At 36.5% G+C, this 25530-nt stretch overlaps 1 non-coding gene across 1 annotated transcript; it reads left to right on the top strand.

The window, feature by feature from the left end:
* The first annotated feature begins 18651 nt into the window (after nt 1–18651).
* LOC130023345 (small nucleolar RNA U13) lies at nt 18652–18758 on the top strand. Its single transcript, XR_008792457.1, has one exon. It is a non-coding gene; the product is annotated as a small nucleolar RNA U13 (small nucleolar RNA).
* Nucleotides 18759–25530: the final 6772 nt, after the last annotated feature.

The raw sequence follows: 25530 nt of genomic DNA on the forward strand, positions 1-25530 counted from the left end.
GATTCAACTTAATTTATGTAAATAGAGCAAGCACATTTTCATCAAAGAATATACTTGAGAAAATTTAAGAAATTGACATTATATAATATTTTTTCTTGCGCTCACTTCAGTGGCACATATACTAAAACTGGAACCTTACAGCGATTAGCATGACAACCAAATAACATTTCTTCTGCAAAAGCTTGCTATTTTCATGTTGCTGACGAGAAAACAAAAATTCAGATTAATTACAAATGTGCTTTTACCAGCTAAAATATAACATAGATGATAAATTTTTCCCAAGTCATAAGTACTTCAGTAACATCTTAAAAATAACACGTTCTGAAGACCTTTATTTAGTTAGCTAGAAAACTGAGTAAAAAAATTCATTGATTATACATTATATAACCTTTGCCAAAAATTCTTTTACAATAATTTTAAAGTTCTTAATTCTGCTTCTGATTAAGACCAACTTTTACAGCATCAAAAATAATGATTTTTTTCTATATACTTACTGTTTAGACATATCTTAGTAGTCATTGCATCCAAGTAATGACATCAGTTTGAGGGATTGGGCTCTCCAGTGGGAACAGATGGCTAGTCTGAGATTTGCAGATCAGAAACAAGCCTAACAGAAAAGCAGCCAGAAAGCAATGGATGGTGTTCAAATCCTGAATCCAGAAGAAAATCCTGTTTTTTCCTAGTGTTTATTTGGTAAACTTTGTGATAGTTGGGCATCTGGGCATAATAGAAAGAAAGCATTTTAAAGCTTTCATTGAATCCTGTCCATTTGAATTAGATGATCCATTCTCTGTAATTAAGACTAAGTAGTGGGTATCTGTCATAAGCCAAATTAATAGAAATTAATTCAAAAACCTTGGAAGAGACATGCTATGCTGATCTGTGTAGCATGACCCTGTAGAGGACATTTTATTATGAATAAGATTTCATTGTCAAAAAGAATTGTCACTCTGGCAAATGCTGAAGAAGCCAAGTAAGTTTTACAGAGGGCAAAGTGCTTATCAATTAAATGTAAATTAGCATGCTAGGGGCACCATTTGATAAATGTCTGCTTCCAGAAAACTAAATGATACACTCTTGTGCGGAAGACACCCACTCAAGGATGAGGACATTGCTATTAATGACCATTGTTACTTATTTTACCATCTTATTTGCTTCTTCTTAAAAGAACTGATATGAGGCTAAAATGTTCAATTGTTTTAGGTCTATGAATACAACAGTATAGATAACCAAGGCTACACCCTTCATAATTTACTGCAACCCATATGTAACTCATCCACAAAGGTGAAAACCTATAGGAGGAAACTGAGGCTAATTAAACTAGTGATATTGATTTTCTATAGTTATTAAAAGCTTCACAATTATACTATAGAAGGTCTCAAGAAACTAGTGGTCCAAGGATAGCAAATGATCATTTTTCAGCCATGTGACTTTGATGCATTAACTTTATGCTATATTTTCTGAATAAGGACATTAGGTTAGTTTTAGAAGCATCAATATGATACTTTTGTATACTAATAATTTTCACTGTATATGACAAAATCAGAATAAAGTGTCTTTCCCTAAGAAAGTTTGAAGAAACACAAACATAGGCTTGTTCTTATCGTAGCCCTCACTCTTCTTTCTCCTAGATTTATTTCTCTCCAGTCTATATCATTTTTTCTATAACTTAATTTTCTTTTTAAAAATTATAGTACTAAAATATTTTCCAGCTTTATTTAGATACATTGTATATATGATATATATGAAAATGTCATCTATAGGTACTTGTTAAATTTTATTAACATATCAAGGTAGGTTTATGCCTCCATCACCTCACATAATTTATGTTTATTTTTTTATAGCAGATTTTTTTATCTGTACTTGTTGGTAATTTATAATTCATTTTCAGAAAAATGTCTATTCGCTTTCTGCATCTCTGCTTAAAATTGTAGTGGGTTTCGCTATTGAGTTGCAAGAGTTATACGTATGTGTGTGATATAGATATATCTGGAGCGATAGCACAGCGGGTAGGGCTGGAGCGATAGCACAGCGGGTAGGGCGTTCGCCTTACAAGCGGCCAACATGGCCAACCCGAGTTCGATTCCTCCGCCCCTCTCGGAGAGCCCGGCAAGCTACCAAGAGTATTCGATATGCTAAACACAGTAACAACAAAGTCTCCAATGGAGACGTTACTGGGCCCGCTCGAGCAAATCGACGATCAACGGGAGGGCCTTTACCTTTACTTTATAGATATATCTATTAGAATATTAATCCCTCATCAAATAGATGCCTTGAAAGTGTTTTCACCTTTCTGTTAACTGTCTTTTTATTTTGTTGAACATTTTTATTATTATAAAAAAGGTTTTAGTTTGATGAATATTCACTTCCCCCCACTATTTTCACACTATATTCAATATGCAGTTATCAACACCAATGTAAAGGAAGATTTCTCCATATGATTTCATCTAGTAGTTTCAAAGTTTCAGTGATGTCTTGAATTCAGCTCCTGTAAATTTTTATAATTCATGTTGTAAGATTGGAATTAAGTTCCTTGAAATATTGATATCTCAATATTTAATTGATAGTTTTCCCTTTATCTTATTACATTTGTCACTTTGAAATAAATTTTCCTAATGTGAGTATAGTTTGTCTTAGAGTTTCTACTTTGACAGTTCTGTATTTCAAGTATTTTACTTTAAGTCTATTTTTTTATTGATGCTCAAATAGGTCTCCTGTAAACAGCAGAAGGTTGGTTTTATCTCCTGATCCATTTGGACATTCTGCCTTTTGATTAGTAGTGAGTTCAGATGTTTGAAGTGGAGTGGAATATTTATAAAAAAGAATTTGTAACCATATTTTTGAATATGCATATCAGTTTCCTTCTTAGGTTTGCTCTTTGAATATTAGTTCTTGGCTGTTCTTTTTTTCAATAGTTATCACCCTATCTCTCTTTTCTCCTTGAATCCCTATGATACAATTGTTATTCCTCTAGTTGTTGCTATCCTTCAGTTAGAAATTCCTTTTATTTTTTATTTATTTATTTTTTTTGCTTTTGGAGTTATACCCAGCGATGTACAAGGATTAATCGTGGCTCTGCACTCAGGAATTATTCCTGGTAGTGCTCAGGAGACCATATGGGATCCTGGGAATCGAAGGCAGGTCGGCCGTGTGCCAGGCAAATGCCCTACCCGCTGTGCTATTACTCCAGCCTCAGAAATTCTTTTTAGAGGCCAGAGAGGTAGTTTATTGGGTCGGGAGCTTACCTTACACAAAGTCAACCTGAAGTAAGCTCTGAGCACTGGATATGGCAAAATGAATAAATAAAAAAATGTTATTTCTCTCTGTTCTTTATAATTATCTCTGTCTAATCCACAAGTTCACTGATTGGCTCTTCAACTTCCATTACTCTACTGTGGAGATGTTTTATTATATATTTTAGTTTTGGTACTGATTTAATTAGGACAGTTATTTCTCTTGATTTCTCCCCCACACATTCTTTGTACTTTGATATTATCTTCAATGTTTTTCTTATTTCAGTGAGTCTCATTAAGAATTTTGCTTTAAAATGTTCATTAAAAGTTTAAGAAATTCTAATGTGCTTTAGTCCCACTCCTACACTACTCCTACTCCAAGTCTTTTATTAAAGCCTAGGTGAGTGCCTCATCTTCTTCATTTTTTTCTCCTAGAACACAAGATTGGGTAGAGAGTAGGACATACTATACTTTCTACAAATGCCTGAGAAAACTACATAAAGATAATTCTACTTCTAAAATTATCCTAAGATAAAGAAAATGGACAGGTCTTTATGTACCTGAATACTTTCATCCAATATCTAGAAAAAAATTAAAACAACATATCAATTTGGAGTATTTTTCCCTATTGCAGTAGGAGAACTTTTCTCTCAAACCGTGACAGGGACCAGAAGACCTTCCTTCCAACAATTTTTGACCAATTGGACGAACAGTTAAACACTGGGGCCCAGTGAAATGAGGATACTTAGTTTAGTGTTGCCATAAATTACTTCAGTCATCCCAGCAGTTCTCAAAAGTATCCAGTCTGACACTCAGCAGTACTCTGGGGCCTCCAGAGCTGTTCTTGGCAATGCTCTGAGACCATATGGTACTGAGGATCAAATTAGGGACAGCCACATGAAAGGGACGTACTGTTTCCCTATAGTATTTCTCAAGTGCTTAGATTTGAATATTTTAATTATTCACCTTGCTGACAATAACATTTAGTATTTTATTTAACTTTCATATGCATTCATTTACACAAGTTTAATTTTTATATTGGTATAAATGCAAGGTATGCTATTTTGTAATGTGAAACTGTTAATATTAGCTTTACCATGAAAATAAATTTAATAATACAAGCAGACAAATCACAAAAGTAATTTACACCCCTTGAATACCTAGATCAGAAATGTTTGCTTTCTATCACTTCTCAGCCTTTTGGCTAAGATCAAGTGTGGAAATGTTTGCTTTCAGGAATATGGTGACATGTTTCATTCTCTCTTGGTTCAATCAGTTTAGCATTCATAGTCTAATTTATAGAAAAAAAATCCTAATTTTTAAAAGAGAAAGTAGCTCAAACATCAGGAAAACTATGTAAATTACCTTCTTTTTCTCAAGGAATTTGTGTTAATGTTAGTATAATAACACCATAAAGTAATAATCAACTTTTAAATGTGAGGAATTTTTTGGCAGTTTGGGGATCTCCCAACTTTTATTTACTTTTTGTAAATACAATGCGATTCATTGTATTCTGGAGCAATAGCACAGCGGTAGGGCGTTTGCCTTGCACACAGCCAACATGGCCGACCCGAGTTCGATTCCTCCGCCCCTCAAGGAAAGAGCCCAGCAAGCTACCGAGAGTATCTCGCCTGCAGGGCAGAGCCTGGCAAGCTCCCCGTGATGTATTCAATATGCCAAACACAGTAACAACAAAGTCTCCAATGGAGACGTTACTGGGCCCGCTCGAGCAAATCGATGATCAACAAGAGGGCTTTACCTTTACTTTTTACCTTTTGTAAATACTTTTTGTGTTAATTTTCAACATATTTCTATGAGGCAGTTAGTAGAAGTTTACCAATTTCATGTGCAATATGAAGACTTTAAAATTGTTAAAATTTTAATTATTTTGTATTCATTAAGTTACTTAGATATTTCAACTTAAATTATTTTTATCTTTACCTGAATCATACAACAAATAAGTGTGTATTTAGCTGTTCTTATAATAGCCACTTGAATAGATCATGCTTACTGTCTTTGTTTCTTCTTCGCTCAAAATTTTCCTAGTATATTGGTGATAAAATAGTTTCATTGACTGTGTTTCAGAGAAGCAAACTCAGAGATGAGTGTGAAGGAAGCTTATTAGAAAATGCTCTCGGGATCAATATCTGTAAGTGAAAAGGAGGAAACAAGATTGAAGAGAGAGTGGGATGTAACGTATTTTTTAACAAATGCCTGAACAAACTCTACAGGGGCTTCTAGAATTATCCTGAGACAAGGAGAATGGACATGGACGGGGCTTTATGTTTCTGTAATGAGTGGTCATTTGATGTACAATACCCTGAAAATGGTTCAGGAGCACAAACCCAGAGAACTCTGGCCAGAGAAATTTGAAAGCTGACAGCTAAGAGGTTGTGTGGTGGCAAGTATCTCTGCAGGAAGAAAGTGAAGTCTTCAGATCTGAAGGAGTGTCTGGGCTGTTACTCAGGCATTTCTCATGAATAGTTGTCTCTTGTGTTCTTGATAGCAATGCAAAGTAGCGAGGGCAAGTATTATTAGCTGAAAAGGAAGTTAAAGGAAGAAGAGTTTAAACTACATAAGGAGCTTCTTTATATTATTAAATACAGAATTACCTATGTAACATTAGCAAAGATAATGAAAAAGCATAAGCTTATTGGTGCTTTAATTTCTCTCACTATGTACGGGAATGATTTTAGTGGGGTGATGCACAGAAAAAAAAAGGCTACTTAGCAAATAAAGACAAAAATAAACCTGATAAGTGTGTGATGATTGATGGAAAGAACAAATCTCTTGCTGCGAATCTGCATCTGCTCTAGCTAAGATCTTCCTTCAGATGCTTGCAACATCACTTTATGTAAGATAAGGAAGCAATGAGATTGCTTTTGTTGCGATTGTTCTTTGTCAATTATCTTTATTCGTTCCCTCTTTTGTGCATTTTCTTGAGCTAAACTTTAGTCTCCTGCTGAGAAATGAAGGCAGGCACAGCAGTGGATCATGTGTTTGACAAGCCCACAGCTTAGTGACCCATGTACAATATACTTACCTGCCACCTTTTTTGTCAACATCCTGACAAGGCCATCATGCATTAAAGAGAAACATTCAGACGATAACACTCTAATGTTCACTTCTCTTGGAGAAAGTGTGCAAAAAGGTATAATTTTAGCACATCACCATCATTTCTGACTACATAGTAGGCAGTTTTGTTCATTTTAAGTGAACTTCTTGCATGCAAATACATCAATCAGAAAATAAAGTGCTCTAGGAAAGAGCCAGCTACATCTGTGAAAAGTGCATTCTGTGACCTCTAAGTATCATTGTGGCTTAAAGTAAAATAAGCTGTTTTCAAGTATGTTAGCAGTGGGACTATTTTATTAAGTAAGCCTGAAAATAGAGTTTTATATATCTATCTATGTATGTTTCTATCACCTAACCTGTGATTTGTTTCTACATGTATTAGAAATCAACTCATGAGTCTATTCCTTTTTGTCAAGCATAATTAATACATTTAATCTATGAAGACCCAAGAGTACTATATAACATAACTTCTTACCAATGTTTTAATAGTGATGTTTCTTATCCAAAATAATATTTGAACATCTGTTTTACAACTTAAGAATTTTAGAAAGTTACATGAAACATAAAATATCATTTACCTCCAGCTATGACTCCAGCCCCTGGCACAGTTTTAAATTGATATAATTTGATAAATACTATTTTAATTTGGGTCTTAAGATCTTCATGCAAATAGTATTTATTCATTATTATTCCCATTATAAAATCCTAATGCTTCTGAGGAAAATATAAAATAAAAACTATAATTACTATATATGATAATTTTTCATCTTGTCTACTCTTTTTTTATGTATGCGATGGGATCTACAAGTCCTCAAAGTGTTAAGTATAATAAGGATATCATGGTTGAATTGTGTAAGGTAGCTAAGAGGGAAAAAAAATTACTACTTCATTTTATATAGAACTGTCTTATACTTGCCATTAGCAGGTCAAATAGAACGTGATTATTTCACCTTAGGGTGACTATATGTTAGGAATACAATAGGGAAATTATAATCTCACCTTTCAACACATTTTGCTATTGCTAAGACACTTCTTTATCTAGGGATTATTGATTTCCATTACTGGGTTCTAATGGTTCAGTGTCCAGATTTTTAAAAATCTGACAAGCTTATTATTGTTTTTATTTGTTTTATGGTGTCTTGATAGAGTTGTTATACAATATATCCCCAAGTTCTCCTTTATAATACAGAAACCCCAAATCTTCAACATATACATACAGAAATAGAAATACATACAAACATGCATGCATAATTTATATGGCCACATTTGAAAATTGAGAAAATTAAATAATGTATAAATCATATATGCATATTCTTATATGTTGATATCAACCTTAGTGTTTTAGTCTTCATCAGTGAATTGCCCTTTCTCCTCCTCTGAGAGAAGCTTATCACGCTCTTTCTAGCATCCCTAATTCAGTTATGTTTTATCTTAACTGATCTTTAACCTATCCTTTGTATTTTACCTCTCATTGTCACAGTTTCCCAAGTAGTCTTGATTATTTATAAGCCAAAACTTTCTGGTAATTCTGAACTTTGTATTTCTAGAGCTTTGCATTTGAAATGCTGTGCATTTGTACCTGCTTTTCTATTTCCCTGTAGCATTTTTATATTTTACTACAGAACAATGTTCTTTGGTTAAACACAGAAAGATCATTAATGCTATGCTCCTAATATTTGGGAGTTGATTGACTTTGAAATATATCTACTCCAGGACATTGGTCATAATTGCTTGACTCAGGCTTCAGTTGCTGTAATTCCTAACACCCCAAAAGCCAGCCAGGTTCCACTGTGGGACTGGGATGGACCCTGGGCAAGTGGCAAAGCTCCCCCGACAAAATGGGACAGTCTAGAAAGCATAAATGCATGGTCTTGATGCAAGCTATTGTGAATTAAGAGATAGGAGCCCCATGGGGAAGGACAAGAGGAACTGACCTGAGGAGACTTAGTCTTGGATTTACAGTAAAAGTCTTGTTTGCTCTCAGAGCTTAGAGAACTAAGTGCTAGGATCATTGTTCCTTATAGTCTTTATCCAAACAACTGCAAGTATTGGTAACATATACAACTAGAGGGAAAGATAAAAGCAATGTTGATGTCACTGGGAGACAGAGTGTCTCCTTGTCATTAATCTTCCCAAAAGACAATTTCCTATGTTTTACCTATGTAAATAATCTATGTAAATTTCCAAATTACCTATGTAAATGACCAATCACGCCTCCCTCAGATGTTCTATAAGTATGCTAGCAGCTCTGCATGAAATGGGCCATTTTTACCATCAGTCTGTGGTTCCTCCCTCTCCTTCTCTGTCTCTCTGCTGGGGAGGCCTGGGGAGGACTGGAGGCAGGTCTGGGCCACCAAATGCACACGCAACATCACAGCACCCATGCATTACTTTGTGAACTCACAGTTATATATTAATATACAGAGCATTTGGTCTATGATTTCTAATATATGTAGACATATTTAATTTATACTTCCTATATAATGCAATAATGTAGTAGGGGCTGGAGAGATAGCATAGCTGGTAGAGCATTTGCCTTGCACACAGCTAATCCAGGTTCGTTTCCCAGCATCCCATGTGGTCCCCCAAGCACCACCAGGGGTAGTTCCTGAGTGCAGAGCCAGGAACAATCCCTGTGCATTGCTGGGTGTGACCCAAAAAGCAAAAATAAAATAAAATAAAATAAAACAATTGGTATGCTATACTATTAGGTTGATTTTTCTATGCTTTTGTACATTTTGGGAAAAGCACGTTTATTAAACTAATAAACTGAATCTTTTATCATGCTTATGAAAGAAGTTTTCTATTGAATTCATGAAGCGAGGTTTTAGTGTTTTTTCTATTATATAATTTTTAAAAGCTGCATTTAGTAATTAAACAAAGAATTTGAATTAATAATGGCGCTTTTGTGAAAGCTCTGTATTCTATGATTCCTCTTAAATAGCTGTTGAGTTCCAGCCGAGGTATGCCTTCCCACTTTATGAAGAAGGATAGCATTTATATGGACTTAGAGTCCTTGCCAGTTACTCTAATGAATATTTATGAAGCACACAGCATTTCCAAAATTTTGCATAGGACATGAAGAAGATAAGTGTACTCCCTGTTGGGATTGTGATTAATAAATTTTCTCAGCAAAGTTTAACATAGGCCACTGTTAAAGGAATAGAGAAAAACAAAAGACCACTGAAACTGAAGGATTTGGTTACAAGTTATCTGGCTTCAAAGTTGGTTATTTTTCACAGTATGGTACAAGTTCTAAAGTTTCTGTCTGTGAAGCATGATTTAACTTATATAATAAGACATTGAATTGACATTAAATATGCCATTGGTTTTATGCTATATATTGTTTATATGCTTATTGTATTGAGGCTTCAATCAATGATATCAGAATATTTTAATTCAGTCTGTGAATTTAGGCAGAATTATTTCTAAGCAGACAAACTTAAAAAAAAATCTAATTTCTTTTCTTTTGGGGTTAGAGGGAGGGAATTGTGGCCATACTTGACAGTGTTGAGGGCTTTCTCCTATCTTTTTGCTCAGGAATCACTCCAGGGTGTTTTCTGAAGACTGCAGTGTTATATCTAAGTAGGTTCAGCTGCATATACGAAATTTGTTTTAAGTCTCTATTATCTCCCTGTCCTAAAAAATACGTAATTTCTCAAATATTTAGCACATGAGATGCATACATATATATATACACATAAATCCCATATAAAGGTAAAGGTAAAGGCCCTCCCGTTGATCGTCGATTAGCTCGAGCGGGCCCAGTAACGTCTCCATTGGAGACTTTGTTGTTACTGTGTCTGGCATATCCAATACTCTCGGTAGCTTGCTGGGCTCTCCGAGAGGGGCGGAGGAATCGAACTCGGGTCGGCCATGTTGGCCGCTTTGTAAGGCGAACGCCCTACCCGCTGTGCTATCGCTCCAGCATAATGTTGATCAATGTTAAAATCTTTAAAAGTCTTTATGTATGTCCAGTTTGCATTATGATTCACTTTACAGTATATCATTAAAATGTTTATATTTACAATTTAACATAAAATAAATGAGAATGTTCCATTCTTATATTTTAAATTATTTTTGTTATGACATAAATGTCAGTGTCCCTCCACCAAGGCCTCTTACTTCTTCACTGAATCCTCCCCCCTTTGTGACCTTTTAAAAAAATCAATTATAATTTTGATCACGTGTTTAAAATGCTGTTAACACTCAAAGTTTGTATGCGCAAAGTTTTATCAACTCACCATCAAGAAAATGTCCAAAACCCTCCACCAATGACCTTATATTACTTCTATGTCACCTCATTATTCTGGCAGATTCCCACACTTTGCTAGGCATTTTTAGTCTCTGATCCAGGATCAAGAGTTTCTCATCATTTGAAATATTGTATTCCTTTGTCTTGATTCTCTATAAATCACAAGTGAGTTAGATATTCTGTACTTGTCCTCCCTCTGACTTTTATCACTTAACATAATACCTTCCAGTGATAGCTATGGGGCCACATTTGGTGGTGCTCAGAAGACTGGGTGGTGGAGGGGATCAAATCTAAGGCCTTCCAAATGAATGTGTGCTACGGTCTGAAATACATTTTTGACTAAAAAGGGCATACTCCGCATGCGTGATCTGGTAGCAGAAATTAGCCCTTGTACTGAACCCATATAAGTTTCAAAGGATAAACTGAATTTGAGAATAAAAGATAACCCAGCAGTAGAAAAATTAGAATCTGAGTTCTCTTATTTATCTTTATATTAAGTTTTACTTTTGCTGTTATTTTGTTCAGATTCAGGTTTGTGAGCATGACACAGAGGTGCTCAAGGCTCATTCATGTCACTGGATGTCACCAGTCCAGTCCTCGTGTGGCTTTGAGTATGGTATTGCTTTGATTCTTGGCATCACATATTCCCAGTATATATGGTGCTGGGGTAAAACAAACAAACAAAAAAACTACGGGTCAGTCACATGCAGAGCAAGCCCCTTATTTCTCAGATCTTCACTGACTTCACATGATAGTAACCAATCATAAGGAAAGTGAAAACCAATACTTTGAAAAACATTTTTCTGGAATGTAAAGTAACAAAACAGGAGACTAACATCCAAGAATATTTGAGATAAGTACCAGGAGATTCACTCCATGGCTTGAAGGCACATGCTAGGAGAAAAGGCAGCTCAGATAAAGAAGGAAATACCTAGTAAAGGGTGTTGGGAAGATCCTCCTAGAATGGGAAATGAATGCTGAAAGTAGACTATAGACCGAACATGATTGCCACTCAGTGCCTCTTTTGCAAACTACAGCACCCAAAAGGAGAGAGAGAACAAAAGGTAATGCCCTATCACAGAGGCAGGATGGGATGGGGTGGGCTTGGTGGGAGGGATACTGGGATCATTGGTGGTGGAGAATGGGCACTGGTGGAGGAGTGGGTACTCGATCATTGTAGAACTGAAACATAAGCACAAAAACTTGTAATGTCCACATTTGTACCTTATGGTGTTTCACTAATAAAATTTTAATATATATATGTAGAAATTCTTTGAGAGAGAGAGAGAGAGAGTGTGTGTGTGTGTGTGTGTGTGTGTGTGTGTGTGTGTGTGTGTGTGTTTGGGTCCCACCCAGCAGTGCACAGGGGTTACTTCTGGCTCATGCACACAGGAATTATTTTTGGCAGTGCTCGGGGGATCATATGGGATGCTGGGAATCGAACCTGGGTCGGCTTCTTGCAAGGTAAACGACCTACCTGCTGTGCTATCACTCCACCCCCAAAACTGTAGAAATTCTTAAGCTATTTCATAAAAGTACTAGACAATCATACCCTGGTTTTGTCTCACTGCTACAGCTTTACCCTTTATTGTTCTTTTTTTTTTTTTTGAAACCTAAGCCAAAAACAACAGAAATAAATGGAGAATCTAGAGAATTGTTCTTATTGCACTAGGGTAGAGATGTACCTGATGATCAGTGACATAAGAGGTGATAATGGTTCTCAGAGAACTCATTTCATCATGCCTTGGAAGTTACGCATAAAATCCATGTGCTCCCAGCATTACACCCTGAGGAAGCAGGTAGGTTTCATCAGCCCTGTGGCATACTCTGCTTTTTTTCTTGTCAGTGTCATACTTGCCCAGACTTTAATATATCTCCGATTTAACTAAGAAAGAAAGAAAAGGAAGAAGAAAAAGTAAAATCTACTATTTTGCAGGGACTAAAATTTAAACATACTGACATATAATAGTCCGGTTACATGCAATGGCAACAGTTAAAATTAACCAAAAACCTGACAGCACATTGAACAATCTTTAAGTATGAGTAAATTTGTTACTGGCTGTCACCAGGCGCAGAAAAACTTGCATTGCTAATGCTATTTCTGAACTTAATTCAATATTTTATAAAACTATGTCTCTCAAAATGACAGCAAGCAATAAGGAGCTGCATAATGTTTTACTTCCACAATTTAAATGGCATATATTTTAAATGACTTTTAAAAATCTGACTCAAATAAATGATATAAACCTGCAATTTTTATTGCCTTTGGCTGCATAAAAATGGGAACCTATAAAGAATTGTTATATGGTCAACATTTATAATAAGCTCCAGAAAGACTTCCATTTACATATGTGTTTAAAGAATACTATGAAAGTCTTGGAACACAAATATGACTCAGATTGAAATATAATTTTTGGACAGTAAAATATCAGAAACAGCAATGCAAAACTTGTAATAGTAATAGAAACCCAGCACTTATGTTACAATAAAAACTCATTTGCCTATTATTGCAAAGCTTATTTTAAAAGATTAAGGAATATGTAAAAGTAAAGGCCCTCCCGTTGATCATCGATTTGCTCGAGCAGGCCCAGTAACGTCTCCATTGGAGACTTTGCTGTTACTGTGTTTGGCATATCGAATACGTCACGGGTAGCTTGCCAGGCTCTGCCGTGCGGGCGAGATACTCTCGGCAGCTTGCCAGGCTCTCCGAAAGGGACGGAGGAATCGAACTCGGGTCGGCCATGTTGGCTGCGTGCAAGGCAAACGCCCTGCCGCTGTGCTATCGCTCTAGCCCTTAAGGATATGAAATACATAACAATACCATATGTAATAGTAGTATACATTTCATACTGGGATGGTGGTAGGAAGGACTATTTGGTAAAGTATATCAAGAAGATTCATATAATTATAAAAACTAATATGAAAGTAGCATTAGAGTTCATTTGATTGACTATCACATTGAAAGGTAAAGGTAAAGGTAAAGGCCCTCCCGTTGATCGTCGATTTGCTCGAGCGGGCCCAGTAACGTCTCCATTGGAGACTTTGTTGTTACTGTGTCTGGCATATCGAATACTCTCGGTAGCTTGCCGGGCTCTCCGAGAGGGGCAGAGGAATCGAACTCGGGTCAGCCATGTTGGCCGCTTGTAAGGCGAACGCCCTACCCGCTGTGCTATCGCTCCAGCCCACATTAATTTTCCAAGGTAACAAGATTTTACATGAAAAAGTAGCACTGTAGCACTGTCCTCCTGTTGTTCATTGATTTACTCAAGCGGGCACCAATAACGTCTCCATTGTGAGACTTGTTGCTACTGTTTTTGGCATATCAAATACTTCACAGGGAGCTTTCCATGCTGTGCTGTGTGGGTGGGATACTCTCGGAAGCTTGCCAGGCTCTCGAGAGGGACAGAGAATCGAACCTGGGTCAGCCGTGTGCAAGGCAAATGCTCTACCCACTGTGCTATCGCTCTGCTCACACATAAAAAGTATCAAATCCTAAATGTATATTCTTAGCCCTTAACATTTTACTGTATCTCATAGACAGCTATAACATCTTAGTCTTTAGTGAATATTTGCTAAGGTGATTAAAATTCCATTAAGTTGTGCGTAACTTCAAAATATGTTGTGGCACCTGGATAGCATATATGTAAATATTGGAAGGTTGATTGTATTGTGAATATGCTAATTTTCAACATTGATCTAATTTGACTCCATTTTTTTCTTAAGTGTAATTCTTTAATTCTGCATTATTTCTGTAAAATAATAACACTACGTTGATGGTATTTCATGACTCAACTCTATTTGCCTTACACTAAGTTCCATGTTGCTTATAGGTATAAAAACAACCATTCATGAAGTAGATTTTTTTTCCTGTTTAACTTTTCTTTATACTTAAAATAAAACTTTTAAGTTTATTATTAACTCAGAGAAGTCCCTCATGTGGTGCTCAGTAGGTGTCATGGGCTGTCCTAGTGATTCTCGGCCAATTGCAGAGTTGGACTTCAGTCTGTGTTGCTGGGGGTTACCCAGTTCACCCAGCTCAGCTGGATAGTGTTGGAAGACTCCAGAGCTATACCCAATGGTGCTCATTGCACCATATAGTGCCAGGGATAGGACCAAAAAGGTTGACCTTATGCCAAATGTGTGCCTTAACCTCTGTAGAATCTCTCTGACCTTATTTCATAAGTTTTTATATTGCAGTCAACTTTCATTGAGGGCAGAAGCTGCTCAATCTAAGTCGATTTTCAACAGAATTTCAACAGCATCAAGAATAAAAAGCAACAACTATTTTGTGGTTATCTGATAGTTTTTGTCTTTTGGAAGGGAGGGGCTTAAGGGGGGTCCACCTTACTGTACTCAGGGTTTTTTCCTAGTTGTGCGCTCAGGAATCATCCCTGGAAGTTTTAGGAGAAACCTGGGGATTGAACTCAGGAAGGCTGCATGTAAGGCAAGCGACTTACCCGTTGTATTATCTACCCACCCCCAAGAATGGAATGTTATTTGAAATATTGGACACTTCTTGTATGCAGTTTCAAAATTCTCTTAGCCTTCCTACTTAGGATCCCCACAACCTACTGTTGTGACATTAAATTTCACAAAGGTCATGAACTAGTTTCAAACAATGAAAAATAAATCACAAAGGCTCCAGTCAATTTTGCGCAGATGAAAGCTGACAGCGCCTGACCTTTCACCCATGCTGAACACGACTACCCCCGCCCACTTCTCCTCCGGACTTCTCCAATCTTGCAATGTCATAAGACCATGGAAACAAAATTTGGACTGGTGAGTATTCGTCTCTCACACAAAATCAACCTGTCATTGTGGCAGGGTAATGCCCACATTTGAATGGGGAAAACTGCAACAAAAACAAAATGTTGCCACTACTATCACTGTTTTTTTTTTTGAGTGTGTGTGGGGGCGTGGCATTTTGTTTTGTCTCTGGGTCGGAAATTTGTGAACATAGTTCAAAGAATACCTAAAGGGATATCTGGAGCAGGTGTATTTTATGAAATGCACCTTTCTATTGACTTGTTATTGACATTACTCTCTTACTCATTTCATATCTTTTTTGTCCCCTCTGTTTCTTGTATCTGATGTCTGAACTCACTTCTAAATATTTTATCAGTATCCATACCACAGAGGGAACGGAATCAAACTTGCATATCTGATTTTTAATGGGGCTAATTTCAATCAGTAAATTGGTTTCAGGAAAAAAAATCAACTTAATGTTAATAATTCATAAGTGACCTCTAATGTAGTTGTAGTTTTGTGCATACTAGGTATATCGTAGATGTCATGGATTCTTGCTATTATTAATGAAAACTGGAGAGAGAAAATGTGTATCCTAGTACCAAGTTTAAATTTCGTATTCTATAGTATTAACATAGAGGCTTAGCCATCTAGGTGTGTGGGAGAACTTTAAACACAGAAGTTTCAATTAGATAGATTCGACTATAAGCATTCTACTTCTATATAAATTCCTACAGATATTACAAAACACTTGTCCTAAACTAATTTTATTAAAAATATACAGAAGAATATAGTGGGACCAGAGCATTAATACAGCAGGTGAAGTCTTGCATGTGGTCTACCTGGATTTGATCCCCAGCACCTTGTATGGTCCTCTAGCCCCTTCAAAAATGATAACTAATTTCAGAGTCAGGATTAGACATTTAGCACAGCTAAATATTGCCCTCCCCTCAATTTTTTAAACAGACAAGACTGGAATTAACATTATATTTCTAAGATATAGCTAGAACAAAAAAAGCATAAAATAAATTCGAATCCCATTTCCTTGCTCTTAATTCTTGTACAACGTTTGTATTGCCTTCCTCTTTGCTATATAGCAAATTTAGGAAAACCCATCTAACCTGAATGTAGAAATCAATCAGAAGTGCTTATTTACTAATTTACAGCTACATATGTATGTTGGTACTAGGATAATAACTCTATTTTATACAAAAAAGTAGACACAACATTAATAACCTATAGCTCAACACAGTAAACCTTAATTTGAAATATTCTAACTTATGTGAAAAACTTTTTAATAGTGTTAGGCCAAACAATTAATTGTTCCTAACAAGTCACAAGATAAGTGAGATGTGTTTACATTCTCTGATCCTGCTCTTACCAATTGGGGAACAGTTTGCAAATTCAACCTTAACTAATTGTTCTCCTTCTACTCTTCCTTAGACAAATGAATGCACTAACAGTTCTTGAACACTTATTCCATTTCTAACCTCTTAGCTTTCACTCAGTTCTTCATTCATTTTGGAACTTCATATCTTGCATAAATCAGGTTGGCCAGCTTCTCTGAATTGGAAGAGTGAACTTAATCATCTCTTGTACTATTAAATCTTCCACGATCCACTCAACCATAGTCAATTACTGCTTTCTTAGTGATTCTGTAAAACGAAGTGAGTAATTTATTAACCTCATGCACTCATTTACTTAAGATTTTATTCAGAAAATATTATAGCAGTAAATGTGATACATATATAAAGTCAATGAAAGAAAATATACATAATTATGAATAATATTGAAGTGGTTATATGTGCATTTTCAATGGTTAGTATGTAGCTTATAGTATCTATTAAGTACTTCTGTTTCAGGCATTTAGACAAATTCATGTCCTTTGTTAAAAATATGATTTTTTAAGCTGATGAGTCTCATATGTGTTTGTAGTACTGACAATACCTTATGACATAATATATGTTCATAAATTATTTATTATTATTATTATTATTATTTTGAAGCTTTGGAGCCACATCCAGCTCTGCTCTGGGCTTACTCGTGACTCTGTGCTCAGGGATCATCACTTCTGGCAGTGCTTACAGTACCTGATATAGTACTGGACCTTATTAATTGCCACGTAGTTCATTGCTTGCTGCATTATTTCTCTGGGTCCTATTTCTGCATTTTAATTAATTTTATTGAATTTCAGTGAGATAGAATTAGTTACAAGGTTGTTCATGATTGGGTTTCAATTATGTAACATTCCAACACTCATCCCTTTACCAATGTACATTTCTCATCACCAACATCCCTGCACTCTTTTATTTATTTATTTATGAAATTACACAGTTTTTATTTGGAAGTTTTGAAGGGAAAGAGGGAGATAGAGTGGGAGAACGTGGAGACTAATGTGCTCAAGAAAGAGCCCGGGCTTCTCCAAGGGTGGAGAGAGCCCCTACACACATCCCAGCATTAGACATGAAAACATGAAAGTACACGTCTCAAGACGGGAGATGCAGGTGAAACATGTGCTCAGGCAGCATATGCACCCTTGGACTATTTTAAAATAAGAGTTATTGATTTAATAATCTGTTTGAAAAGTAACCTCTACTATTATTTTTTGATCTGGTTATTCACACCGATATTATATACATATGTAATTTATCATTTAGTAGGCGATCTTCTGGAGATTGCATAAGGAATAAGTGAGAAAGTGGAAATGATATGAGCATCTGTCAGAAATCTAATATTCGTACCATTACTTACTTCTGAAGCAACACAATACCTAAGCTCATTGCACAAGAAAGCTTGAGTCCCTCTTTAAAAACTGAAGTGATTTATTTGACTTAAAAGAATGTCTTTAAACCATTTCTAGTAAAGCATACTCAAGCCTTTCATATAGAAAACTCTTGCTTCATTCTCTAGTTCTGAAAAAAATAAGCTAAAGCAATTATTTATAGTCTTAAAATTAAAGTCATAATTAAGCGATGCATTCATAGAATTCAGGGGAAAATAGTGATATTGATATCAATAAAGACAGTGGAGATTATTAGGCTAAGTGGTAAATAATATCACCGATAATATACTTTGAAATAATAACAATAGCTCATAAAAACTGGAATTATAAGATAATATAAGAAATTAAAATACTAAATTTATCATCTCATGTTTTTAACTATGTACCTCAGGTTAGCATATTGCTCATCTTAAAAATATGTTCAATTATAGTTCTCTTACTTACAGAATGAACAAAATATCTCTGATTTACATATGCATGCTGAGGTTTCTTTGTTTAAACAATGAAAGTGACTTGAAGTGTCCAAGAACAGGCTACTGAATAAAGAAACTATGGTACAGATCCTTTTCCAATCTATATGCATGATGATTGGGTGTTCCCACATTTCTGTGACGTGTGCCTCCCTTAAACTTGTTACGCACTTGAACATTACACATCTTCTGTGAAATAAAATAAAAAGAAAGTGAAAAAAATGCACAATGGAATACTACTTGTCTATAAGAAAAGATGAAAGGATGCACTTTTTGGCTACATATTTGTACCTGGAGAATAACATGCTGAGTGAAGGTAGGCAGGAGAGAAATAAACACGGTGATCTGCCTTACATCACTTGAGCACTTGTCTTCCCATTAATCGTCGATTTCCTCAAGCGGGCACCAGTAACATTTTCGTTTGTCCCTGTCGCGCGCTAGTGTAGCCCAATGGCATCTGTTAGTTCTAGGAACACGAAGAGCCTCAAACTGATCGTTCCGGATCTTGATGAAGAAGTCTGACCATCTGGTAGGTGGGGATCACACAGTCTTTTGACATCCCGTGGAATCCAGTCAGTAACGGCTCTAGCCCAGTGGTCGTCTCTAAATCTCATTACGTGACCAGCCCATCTGATTTTTGACACCTTGGCAAATGAGACAGCGTCCCTGATTCTTGATCATCAATGGAGGTCGAAACTTCAGATTCTTTCTCTCATTTGAGTGAAACGTGATACTCCAAGCATAGCTCTTTCAATTCCTCTTTGGGAGACCCGAATAGCATTCTCATCCTGTTTGCATAGGGCCCAGGTCTCTGAGGCGTATGTTAATGCAGGAAGAACAGTGGAATCAAAGAGATGTGCCCAGAACCAGAGGTTCTTCGTCCTCTTAGCTATTTCTTTGACGCTCTTGAAGGCGTTCCAAGCTGCTCTCTACCTCCTGCACAACTCAGGTGCCATGTCATTTGTCATGTTGACTTCTCGACCTAGGTACACATTTGGAGATGGCCGTTCCATTGAGAGCAAATGGAGCATCAGGAATGAAGCTGTTTCCCATAAACATTGTCTTCATAAGATTCAGTTGTAGTCCGACCTTTCCACACTCACGGTCAAAGTCGGCCAGCATTTGTGCCACTTGGCTAATGTTTGGTGTTATTAAAACAATGTCATCAGTAAAGTGGAGGTGGTGTAGTTGCCAATCATCTACCTTAACTCCCATTCCTTCCCATTCCATTCGTTGCATGATGTTCTCGAGGCTGACACTGAAGAGTTTCAGAGAAATGGTATCACCCTGCCGAACCCCTCTCTTGACATTGATGATTACTTCTTTGTATAATGGTGAGATCCTGGTAGTGACTCTGTAATACAGCTCACGGACGATCCTGATGTATTGAGTTTGAATGCCCTGATTGGCTAGGGCTTCAATGACCGCTTCTGTCTCAACAGAATCAAAGGCCTTCTTTATTTTTTTTATTTTTTGGCTTTTTTGGTCACACCTGGTGATGTACAGGGGTTACTTCTGGCTCTGCACTCAGGAATTACCCCTGGTGGTGCTGAGGGGACCATGTGGGATGCTGGGAATTGAACCTGGGTTGGCCGCGTGCAAGGCAAACGCCCTACCTTCTGTGCTATTGTTCCAGCCCCTCAAACGCCTTCTTTAAATCAATGAACATTACACAGAGTGGCATCTTGAACTCCTGAGAAACCTCATTGACCTTGGTTATCATGTGGACAAGGTCGATGGTGCTGAATCCTTTGCGGAACCCAGCTTGCTTGCATGGTTGTTCTTTGTCTAGTGTTCTGCCAATCTTATTCAGGATGACTCGAGTGAACAGCTTGTAGATGACAGACAATAGTTGCCAATGTCATGGATGTCTTTCTTCTTGTACAGTAGTACAGTCCTGCTGGTCTTACATGTGACATATTAAAAAAGAGAGTATGGGAATAACAATTTTCCAAAAGCAAAAGAAACTTAGAACTTCGGTAGGATTTTTAGCTAAAGGGAGGGGAGGTTGTGGAAGGATTAAGATGGGACTCACTGGGGCAATGGGACAGTGTTGGAATGTTTGGCCCTGTGAATTGTTATGCTAGAAACCCATTAATAGAGTTATTTGTTTCTAAATTTTCTAGTAATTAAAAAGTATAGCTTTAAATTTTAAACAATGTCTACTTTATAGACCAGGTGTTTTTTTTTTTTGGGGGGGGGGAGGGTGGAGGAGAAATTTGTTTAGTTATAATGTGTTTTATTTACATTTAATTCCATCATAGCTGTATTTAAGAATGGATCATTACAGGTGTTGCTTTACAAAGCAAATGCTTAAAAGGGATTTGGAGTTAGCTAATCTGTAATGAGAAACTAAAATGCCTATTGCTAGTATATATCTTGAGTTTATCATGCTTTTAACCCCCAGTGAGAGTAATTAAAATTGTTACCACATTTTTCAGTAATTGTACTCTAAATTAGTAGTTGTATTCCTAGTAATTGTATTCTAAGTTACTTAGTAACTTAGTAATTGTATTCTAAATTACTGGTATTCGAAATTACCAGTAATTTAGAAAAATAGTAATTTATTATAGTACAGTAAAATTCTATAAGATGGAAATATACTATTAGTATTTAATAATCAAACATTCCACATTAAAATGGAATAGAAATAATGATGACTGTTGAACTAAATAATTGGCGGCCTATAATAAATAGTTTTGTAAGTCACAATGACTAAACTAAAAAATTTAAGAACTTGCTTACTGTGGTTTAGACATAGCAGGGAAGTTCAGCGTGGGGTGTGGGGTGGTGTTAGAGGCAGGGTGGGGGGGGTGACCCTAGGACAATGGTGAGGTGAAGCCTGCACTCTGGTGGAGGGTGGAGGTTCTTCTGCATGAAACCCTACCATTAACAGTATAAATCACAGCGACTAGAAATAGTTTATTATTTTTTTAATTGGCATTTTTAATGGTTTAGATGACTTTTAAGTTTAGTGTGAGAACCCCCTGGATACTTTATACAGTGACTAATAATTTTTTTTTAAACTGAAAGGTCACTGAAAGCTGAGGACTAGTGCAGAGTTTAATCATAAGAATAGCAGAACTCCAGTGATTAATTCTCAGCCTAGACAGATTTACTATGCCAAAGTCAATTGATCCTTTGAGAACAACAAAAAAGGAAAATGGACCTTGAGGCATGAGACAGGCATGCCTTGGTGATGTTGCTGTGTCACAGAAATGTCATTTTTGTTACTTTGTTCTCCATCCCCAACTTTTATTTTTTGTTGTTTGTAGATGATTGAAGCCTCTCTTCCCCTTAAGATGATATATGTCATCTCAGATTATTACCCCAATTATTACACCATTGGCCACCTATCTACTTATTTATAATTTGGACAAAACGTGTAACTGCATGGAAATACTAAAAAAAGAAAGGTGACATAGAAATAAGAAGCCACAGTTCCAATGGGGAAGAGAAAATATTTGGGTTGCTGGGACTAGCAGACTTTACACAAAATTGTATAAAGAATATTTTTTAAATCTGAAAAAACTGTGTTGTGCAGAATTGTTTTATGCAAATAAAGTGAAGAAATAATGCTAATGCCAGAGAACTAATCATGTTATACTAAATATTACACATGGGGAGAAGAACTTAAGTCCTCACTATGCTCTTATGAAAGAAGCACTGTAGCACTTGATGAACTCTTCATCAATTTGCTCGAGTGGGCACCAGTAATGTCTCACAAAAAATTGTGAGAATTGTTATTACTGTGTTTGGCATATCGAATACATCATGCGGAGCTTGCCAGTCTTTGCCGTGTGGGTGGGATACTCTCGATAGCTTGCCGGGCTCTCTGGAATCTGGGTCAACCACATTGGCCGCTTGCAAGGCAAATGCCTTACCCGCTGTGCTATCACTCCAGCCTTATGAAAGAAGAACTCAAAATATATTTAAGAAATAGATAAGTTCTTTGTAAGTGATACACTGAAAAAACTAAGAATCATTATGGTAAATTTCATGAATGAACAAGGGCTAGTAGTAGGCTATATATCTCAGAACTGGGCTGATAGCAATGAGGATCACCTGAACCTGAAGTCAGAGTTCAGGTAATAATAATTATCTCCGATCTCAGGAAGGTGTAATTACAGCACAAAGAGCAAGGTTGAAGTGACTGTCATGAAACCAAGCATATTGAGAGCTGTAGTGGTACATAAAAGAGATCATCAGAAGGCTAGAGGGATGGTATAGACTGTAAGGCTTCTGTCTTTTATGTGACCAACCTTGGTTCAATCCGTTGTTTCCCTGAGCCCTGACAGTAGTGAACCCTGAGTGAAGAGCTAGGGACCCTGAGTTCTGCTGGGTGTAATAGGAAGGAAGGGAGGGAGGTTAAAAGAAAGCCTCAGTTTCCCCTTGCCAATGAAAGAATAAGTCACATTTTTCTCTCTCCAGATATTCCATCTCTCCCCTATTAACCTGACCCCATTCCATCTGCAAGGTTCTGTCTCAATATTCCTGGTTTTTTTCCAGGAACATAAAACTGCGTCCCGGAGCCTAGGCTGACAGAGAAAATAAGATAATGGGCAATTATCCCTGGTGAGATTTAGACCAGCTACATATCCTGTGATTTACTACATCATTTGTAAGTACTTGTCAGTCCCTATGGAATGTGTGGAGCCTTTAAGAGGGTACACACTGGGCCAGAGTAATAGTACAGTGGGTAGGGCGTTTGCCTTGCATGGGGCTGACCCAGGTTCTATTCCTGGCATCCCATATTGTTCTCCAAGCACTGCCCGGAGTAATTCCTGAGTGCAAAGCCAGGAGTAAGCCCTGAGCATCGCTGGGTGTGACCCACAAAGCAAAATAATTATAATAATAATATTAATAATAATAATAAAATAGTAAAATAAAAGGTTACACGCAAAACTTCTTCACACTTGGGGAGCTCCTTTTCTTTTCTCTTCTGCTTTCCAGTAACTCTGAGTCTGAGGATCTTTGTTACGCAATAGTTTCATTATTGAAAATATTGAAGAACCTGATGATCATGAGTGAACAGAGATCCACCATTGCCAATTCTTCATCATCTGGGAAGGAAGGAAGGAAGGAAGGAAGGAAGGAAGGAAGGAAGGAAGGAAGGAAGGAAGGAAGGAGAGAGAGACAATATAAATTCATAAAAGATATTTTTGAAATATTTTTTGGCAGGGCTTAAAAATTATAGAGAAAACGTTTGGTGAATGCGCTGTACAGAAAAACTGCAACTTAAGTGGACAGATAATCAAAACACACTGAATTCTCTTATCTCTTGAGTGATAGTACAGGGGATGAGGTATCTGCCTTGCATGTGGCTGCTTAGACTGGCCAACCTTTGTTTGATCCATGATAATCATGAGGTCCCCTATGCAACACTAAGTCTCAATCCTTAGTATAGATGCAGGAATAGCCCCTACGTACTATTTGGTGTGGCCCAATACTCAATAAAAATCAATCAGGTAAGATATCTGGAATTGTCTTAAGGCAATGTCACCAATAGATAGCAATTTGTTTAGGAACACTGACTATATGCCATTAAGAATGAGTCTGTGGCATTGAATCCCTTAATTCACTAATCCCTAACCAAAGAAATGGCAGTTTAGTGCATCTCTACAAAATATATGGTGGAGGGAACAAATTATTTCAGAATATAGCTTTAATTTAAGACTTCATTATCATTTCACTCCAAACGGAGGAAGTTTTGTTGTTTTCCTTCTCTTTTCCTTGCTTCATGTTATAGAAATTTTATTCTATGCAAACACGTGCCTCTGATCCCTACAACCATATGCTTGATATCTACTGCATAGTCTGAGAACATAAATATACAAATACTATGTCATGTCAGGAGATACAAGTCAATTAGAAAATGGATTGAAATATCACCCATTATTCACTCATAAACCAAAATAATTTTCTAGGGAAAAATACAGTCTTCATCCTATCTTTATGAAATGATGGTGAATCGACTTCCCCAGGAGAAAAGCCAGGCCATATGCATGGAATCATAGTTCAGGGTGAGGGGATGAATTTTTTGGAGCAGTGCATGCTGACACCATGTTTAAGAACCTTGTTTGAAACAATGGGCATATTTGTGGAGAACAATTAGAAGAAACCTGATAATTCTGTGATCTAGAAAACTCACGTACACTCATAACTTAAGAGAAATAGAAAGGAAAGAGGCACTCAGAAGAATATTCTAGGATTCCAGCTAAATTGGATGATATAAAGGTGATACACATTTATTTCACTACTCTTATTTAGGCATAATTAGAGCATAAAACGGGCAGCCCTAAAAGTATCTCCCAGATCACACTTAGATCTATTAGCACAGAGAAATAATCCACCAGAATAAGAGAATTCCAGCTCCTGAAAATCTAATGAGCCTTACAATTATCACTACATTTATATTGCTGATAATACATCTAAGCTTCAATATTATAATTGCTTTCGTAACTTTCAATATCACAGATTTCTTGTCCCTTAAGTTAAAATAATAATATATGTAAAATGCCAATACTAAGCTTCTGAACTGTTTCTCTCTTCCTCTTCCAACTTTGCCAATTTATTATATCTGAATGCAAATGAAATGCTAATGCATCTTTTAGTACCTAAACGATGCAGAGGTCATGGAGCTCATCATCCTTCATTCAATTCCTGAGTTTGGTTCTTATAAAAATGACATAATATCAGGAGGATAACTTTAACTCTTAAAATGCAACTAAGAGAATAATTTCCAATAGTATCTGCTCAGCCAAGTATAGTGTCCACTTTATATGATATGACTCAAGCTAATTTGTTTATGTGTCCCTAACATTTCTTTACCCAATTTGTCTATGAATGGATAAGTTCAAATATTTACGTTGTACGAAGCATAGAAAAAACCAAGTCTTTACACCTTATTGGGAAAAGAGCTCTGGGTTGTACTAGTATGGATACTATCTGGTCCTACAGGGATACTGG

Source organism: Sorex fumeus, unplaced genomic scaffold (genome assembly GCF_029834395.1).
Source record: "Sorex fumeus unplaced genomic scaffold, SorFum_2.1 ptg000002l, whole genome shotgun sequence".
Taxonomy (NCBI): domain Eukaryota; kingdom Metazoa; phylum Chordata; class Mammalia; order Eulipotyphla; family Soricidae; genus Sorex; species Sorex fumeus.